Below are 7241 nucleotides of genomic sequence, written 5' to 3'. Positions count from 1 at the left end.
AGATCAAGAAGTCGATTTAGACTTTGACAGTGTAGATCTACCATCCATCAAAACATTGGGGTTAGTGTTGCAACCGAAAATTGACAAATTCAGAATTAAAGTGGATCTACATCCAGCAAAGCGGGTGACTAAACGATCAATTATTTCAAATGTAGCTTAAATATTTGATCTCCTTGGCATCCTGGGTCAAGTTTTAGTAACCGCCAAGGTACTGATTCAGGACTTATGGCAACTCAACCTAACGTGGGATGAAGCGGTACGAAATCAAGTATACAGTAGGTGGATCAGTTTTTTCGAAGAATTAAGATAACTTCATCGGTTTCAAATTGAAAGGCATATATTTGGATAGCAGATAGCGACATCGGTACAACTTCATGCATTCTGTAATGCTTCCGAAAAGGCTTTTGGTGCTGTGATATAAGTTTGAGCAACATTGAAAGATGGACGTCTGATTAATCGGCTTTTATGTTCCAAATCACGCGTCTCACCCTTAAAAACACAAACTATTCCACGCTTAGAGTTGTGTGCGGCTCTCCTTGGAGCAACACTAACGAAAAGAGTAAAAGATGACTTGAACTATAAGGTGCCAGCATATTATGGGACCGATTAGGAAATCGTGCTGTACTGGATAAATTCGGTGCCAGCAAAGCATCAACAATTTATATCAAACAGAATTGTTGCAATTCAAGGCATTTCAGTACCAAGCCAATGGCGACATGTGAGTTCACGACACAACCCTGCAGATGCATTATCACGTGGCACTAAACCTTCCCAGTTACAAACTAATCACTTATGGTTTTTGGGCTCAATGTTTCTACATGGGCCAGGAGAATTCAAAAAAATGTTATGCAGTCTTCCTGATAACGCAGAATTGAAGGGTACTTTACGTCAGGTTGCATTAGCTGCAATTAGCTGCAGTGCCGACTGGGTGTATACAGTAAGCCACAGAAATTCCTTCAAAACCTTGTTACATATTGTAGGCTATGTGCTGCGCTTCATAAACCGGACCACACAACTTCAAAAGCGCGAGATTCATTTAATAGAACTCGATTCAAAAGAGCTACGGGATTCAGAGACTCACATAATAAGGTGCATTCAGGAAGCTGAATTCAAAGAAGACAAAAAGGAATTAAGGCATCGCAACCAGGTAAAGGCAACAAGCGCATTAGCTGCATATACTCCATTTTTAAATGAAGACAACATCATTCGGGTTGGAGGCAGGTTAGATTACTTCAATGTCGAATCATCCAAATGACTTTGACTTTCTAATTGGTGAAGACCTTACAGCACCAGCAAGTACAAGCACACCAAATTTGAAAACATCATGTAGAAAATATAGTCTTCACATGAAATAAAATACAACTGTATGCTGCGAGTGTGCATTTATTACTGCTTTAAACAAAAAAGAATAATTCAATAGTAAGTATAAAGTTAAAAAAAAGAGAGATTAAAATATTAATTCATGATAAGAGATAAAAGATATTTATGATATTAAAAGATATTTTTCACATCATGCGACCCGGCGCATCGCATATTAATTTAAGCGGATATAATAGTTGAAAAGGTCTTCTCATAATTTTCTGGTCTTTGAATCTAACATCGTAGCTACCACCACTGCCATTTGCCAAAGAAGTCTTGATTGATGTTCATCTTTGACCAATACTAGATCGCCAATATTTATAGATTTTGTTGGTTTAGACTCATTAAGATGAATTGAGCGTAATTGAGTTAAGTATTCGTCCTGCCATCGTTACAGTCAGTACTAATATAGGTGAGTGGTCTTCGATTTACTACACTTTCTACTTTCTGTTAGTAAAGTATCCATTTCATAACAAGCCAGCCTTACTTTACCAATTGCTGCCTTTAAACAGTTTTATACAGTTCGTACAAGCTGCTCCCAAAATCCACCCCACCACGCTGCACGTTCTGGAATAAACTTCCACTTAATGCCATTGGCTACAGCAAATTGGTTGATTCTGGTTTTCTCCATTAGTTGTTCAAGCTTTTGCACTTCCATACAACTTCTTTTAAAAGTTTTTGCATTGTCTGATATAATAACAGAGGGGGTGCCACGCCTTGCAATAAATTTACTTAGTGCGTTTATACAGCTTTCAACAGTTAAATCTCCTACCAGCTCCAAATGGATTCCTCTAGTTGCTGCACAGGTAAACAACATTATATACGCTTTTTAAAATCATTTTTGTTGTCAGTAGAAGTTATATATAACGGACCAGCAAAGTCTATGCCAGTGGTTTGAAATGGTTTGGATACAGAGACCCGTCCGATAGGTAAATCCGTCCAGTTTTCAGATGCATTTTTCCCATGCAGCCTTTTGCAAATTATACTTATTTAACTTATTTAATTATTAACACCCAAAATCGCTTTCGAATCTTAGCTAAGGTAGCATTAATTCCACTGTGCATAAACTTTTGGTGCGCTTCCAAAACAATCAACTTAGATAAATATGACTCCTTTGGCAATATAATTGGATTGCTTAGTTTTTCATACTCAGTCGTTGGTAAACGACACGAAAGACGCAGTAACCCATCTATTAAAACGGGATTCAATTGTAAAATTTTTGATTCCGCTCCAATTTTTTGTCCTTTCTTCAACGATATTATTTCTGACAAAAAATACTCACTTTGTGCACAACCAATCCAATAAACTTCCGCTTTATTTAATTCCTCTAGAGTCAAATCATCAATCTTCTCCAATTCAGTATTGGTAGATTGCTGAATTCCTTTATATTTTATATTCCTTAAAAATCGAAATACGTATGCGGTAACTCTTAAAATTTTCCGTAAATTACTAAACTTTTGTATATCAAATATAGTTTCCTTAGATATATTGCAAACATTCTCTTCTTGAAGTACTTTTGTGATAAGAGTTGCGCTATCCTCAATTTCCCCTTCCTAAATCCTAAAGGTTTCCATAACGTTATCTAGCGATTGAGGAGTCTCTACTTCTTCAATAGGATATAGAGGAAGTAGATTTAGTAAATTGGTTCGATATCTACTCCAGTTGGTATCACGGTAATTCCGATAAGGTTTCTTAACTGGACATTATCGATTTATGTAGAATTGAATATAACGATGGTCAGAGAATGAGTCTTCATCAAGAACTCTCCAATCCTTAATCTCAAGATCAGTGTTTTCAATAGTTAACGTAATATCTAAAACTTCTTTTCTGCCTGCAATAATAAAAGTAGGTTCTACTCCTGTATTGCATATATAAAGATTATAATCTAGAATAAAATCGAATAACGACTCACCTCTTTCTAGGTCTACCTGAGTCTGTGTTGCTGATAAGTTTATAGTCATTTGTTCCAATTCCACAGATCCGGTTTTCCAGTATCCATGGTTCCTGAATCAGAACAACATCGGTTCCACCCTGTGGATTAGAAGGTTTGCTGAGAGTGGTGGAGATTAATTTGAATTACCTTCATGAGGTACTTGAACCTCTACCACCGTTTTGTCGGCTTCGTCATCCGAGTCCAGGAGCCCACTCTCATCGAATAGATTGCCTAGACTGGTCACCGACCCCGCATCCGATTTTTCTTCAGACGTCAGAGAGAGCGAGTCCACCTCCATTTGATCTGGCAGGTCTTCACTTTGTGTTTCCTCACAAGTCTGCTGTCTTAACATTGGTCCTTTAGCTGGTTCCTCCAGCAAGGGCTGATCAGACGTAATCTTCTCCGGTTCTTCCGCGGCATCGGTACGATAGACCTTGAGATTTGGCTTCTCGAAGCCATAGGAGATTTCATATTTAACTTCGGAGAGCGGTTTCAATGACTCCGCATTAAATACAAGGACAGCTTGTCTGGTACGTCCAACAGGCTCCTCTAATTTAACCACCCTCCAATTTCCAGTTGGAAAATTGGGGTTGCAGATCCTGATGATTTTCAGAATTTGCTCCTGATCAGTTTGTTTGGTTGGGATCCAAACCCTGGCCCTAGGACGAGATGGAATATCCTTCCTGTCGACCGCTTCAAGTCTGGCTCCATGCCAGATCTCTCCTACTTTAGAGACGGCTGCCTTGTACAAGGCAACGGATCTTGCATCCTTGCAAGCGACCAATTTCACTTGTCCTTGGTGCCAGCCCGCGTCTTCGCAGGAGGGAGCAGGTCCTGGGTTTTCTTCCAAACTTGGAGGAAAATGTCTGCCAACGCGGCCGACACCCATTCCATTTGTTCTTGGGGATTCTCCCCTCCTCGGCACTCCCATCCAGGACACCTAAAATGAGATTGTCCTTCGAAACCTCACTGTACGGTCGTACCAGTACATTGTGACCTCTTGGTTTCTTCGTAAGAGGGGGTTCTTCTTCCTGAGACCTTTGTTTTTTAGACACTCGGTCCGGTTTGGAAGCCTCTTTATTGCTTGATTTAGCCAAGATGCTTTTGACCCATTCAAGGGATGAAGCCTGTTGTTGACTGATTTTATCGGCCGGGATCTCACCTACGCGCTGCAGAATTCTTGTAGCCATACGACGGTCGTTATGGGCATTTTTAGAAGGTGGAATTCTTCTTGAGGATCTGGGTTCTGACTTGTCACTGCTTTTGGCCGTGACAGAAGAGGCAACATACTGTGGGGTTTTAAGTCCATAAATTTAAAATTCAAACACATTTTTATATTTTAATATCAAATTCAATTATTTATTTTTATTTATCATATTAACAAACTTAGTGTACACTTTTCAATATAACGTTCAGAACTCCACTGTCGTACAATTATATTTTTCATACCGATCATAGTTCGGTTTTACAATAATCTATTTTACATTTTATTATTATTTACTTAAATTCTATTGGTTAATATAATTCTTAGTTTCTATATACTTACGTCATTGGTCAACAATATCATTTCTTAATAGTTGACACACATATGGTGACCAACTGTAAAAGAGGGCAAATCATATTGCATGCACAATTGCTTGCAATATGATCCGCACAACACTTGACATATTTTAATGTGTTCTAAATTCCGAAATCCAAATTGCCAAGCACATGCTGAAGTAATTATACTTCGCTATGCACTAAAACGTTTGTCATAAAGAAATGACAAAACAAAGGAGTCGAATTACCAACTCATAAATTATTGTGCTATACAATTTGGGTTTCTGGGTTATAAATAATGATTTGAAGTGTTTTGGGTTAAAGTGTCAGATCATCATATCGCACACATTGAATTGCGTGTGGTCATGGTCTGATATGACACTACACCCTCACCCTTCAAAAAAAAAATTTTTTTTTTGTTTAAAAAAAAAATTTTTTCTTTTTAAATGTTTGACCATGATCATAAGTAATAATTGTAGATAATTAATTGTAGATTAAAAAAAAAATATTTTTTGATTTTTATTTTTATAAGTATCATAAGTATTGTGAAATTATACAAAATTTTTTTTTGTAAGAAATCTAAAAATATAAATATGAAATATTTAAATATGCAAATATGAAATGTTGAAATTTTATTATTATTCTATCTTAATACATATAAATTTTAATTAGTATTTTTATAATTTTATTAATATATTTTGAATTCGTAATATTTTGTTTAAAATTGTTTAAAATGTTAAGATTATATACTTTTATTCTCTTTTGAATAATTTTGTATTATTTTTGTGAAGAGTCTTTGTTTCATTACCAATACTTACTATGACATTACTACCTTCTATATTTGTTACTTTATATGGGCCTGTATAAGGGCTTGTACCTTTTCGTTTGTTTTGTGACTTAATTAATACTTCGTTACCTATTTTTAATTTAATCGGCCAACTATTTTTCTTTGATATTTCTCTCCTTTTTGTTTTAGCTTCTATGCTGAATTTTCTTGCTTGTTCAATTGATAATCTAAGCCGTACTTTTAATTCATTTCCATAATCATCTAAGTTGAATATTCCCTGTCTATTTTCTATGTTTTCATTGGGTAATGCTGGTAGTTTACCAAATATTAGCTCATGTGGTGTATAACCTGTGTCGACATGTGGAGCAGTATTATATGCGAATGTATAATACGGTACCCATTTGTCCCAATTATCATCATTAGCGAAATTTAATAAGTATTCATTAAGGACTCTATGGTTCCTCTCTATGGTACCTACTGTTTCGTGGTGGTATGGGGTTGAAAAGATCTGTTTTATCCCCAAGATTTCTGTCACTTTGGCTAACAATTCATTTAGGAACTCTGTACATCTATCTGATTTTAATATTTTGAAAGAACCGAATTTTAATATTAGTTGTTCTACTAGTGTTTTCGCAATTGTTGTGGCATCTTTGCTAACTATCGAGTGTGCAATAATGAATCTACTTAATTCACACTGCATCGTTAAGATGTACCTGTATCCATTAGATGGTCTTAAAGGTCCAACGGTGTCGATTTCCACAGTTTCGAAAGTTGTATTTGGGGTTGAGGTTACTTGAAGTTCTTCTCTGGTATGTCGTATTTGTTTGTTGCGTTGACATTTTTCGCAGGTGTTAATATATTTGTGAACCATCTGTTTCATCTTTTTCCAGCTGTATTTTTGTTTTAGTTTGGTACATGTTTTACGTACTCCTAGATGTCCGCTGAGAGCATTGTTATGATGTTCTTCGATTAATCTAAATCTTGTTGTTATGTCCGCAATATTTTTCGGTTTCCTGTACAATATTATTTTTAATTTCTGTTCATACTCGGTATTTTTCTCTCGTTGCAACGTATTAATCATTTCTTTAAACTTGTTTTTATCCATGGATTTGAATATTATATCATTATCGCTTAGCGCTAGCATTATTATTTTTAATTCTTCTAATTTGGATATTAGCTTAACCATAATCGAAATCGGCTTCGCAGGTATTTCGCTAAATTCCACGATAACTTCTTGATCGTCATAATGTATGAATACATCCTTCTTTTTTTTATTTATTTTAAACTGCAGTATTCTTTTTCTTCGAATGTCACTTATGGAAGTACAATCCCAACAGTAGAGTTGATCAGGCTCAGTGGTTTTTGTATCCATTTGTTTATTCGTTTGAATTTTTGATTTCGCAGCTGTATCTGTTGTAGCTGCGGCGCGCATTTTACTTCGAGTAGTTATACATATTTGAGCTCTATTTATTTTATCAATTATTTCTTCATTATTTTCCAAGTTTTTTAATTTGCGGTCGGACATCGTATCTTCTGTAGTTGGTATTAATTTCTTTAAAATGGTTGCGTCTATTTTAATTCTAGACAGTGCATCGGCGTTTGTATTAATTTTTCCTTTCTTAT

This window comes from Teleopsis dalmanni, chromosome 1 (assembly GCF_002237135.1).
Source record: "Teleopsis dalmanni isolate 2A chromosome 1, ASM223713v2, whole genome shotgun sequence".
NCBI lineage: Eukaryota > Metazoa > Arthropoda > Insecta > Diptera > Diopsidae > Teleopsis > Teleopsis dalmanni.
This window is presented reverse-complemented; position numbering follows the sequence as displayed.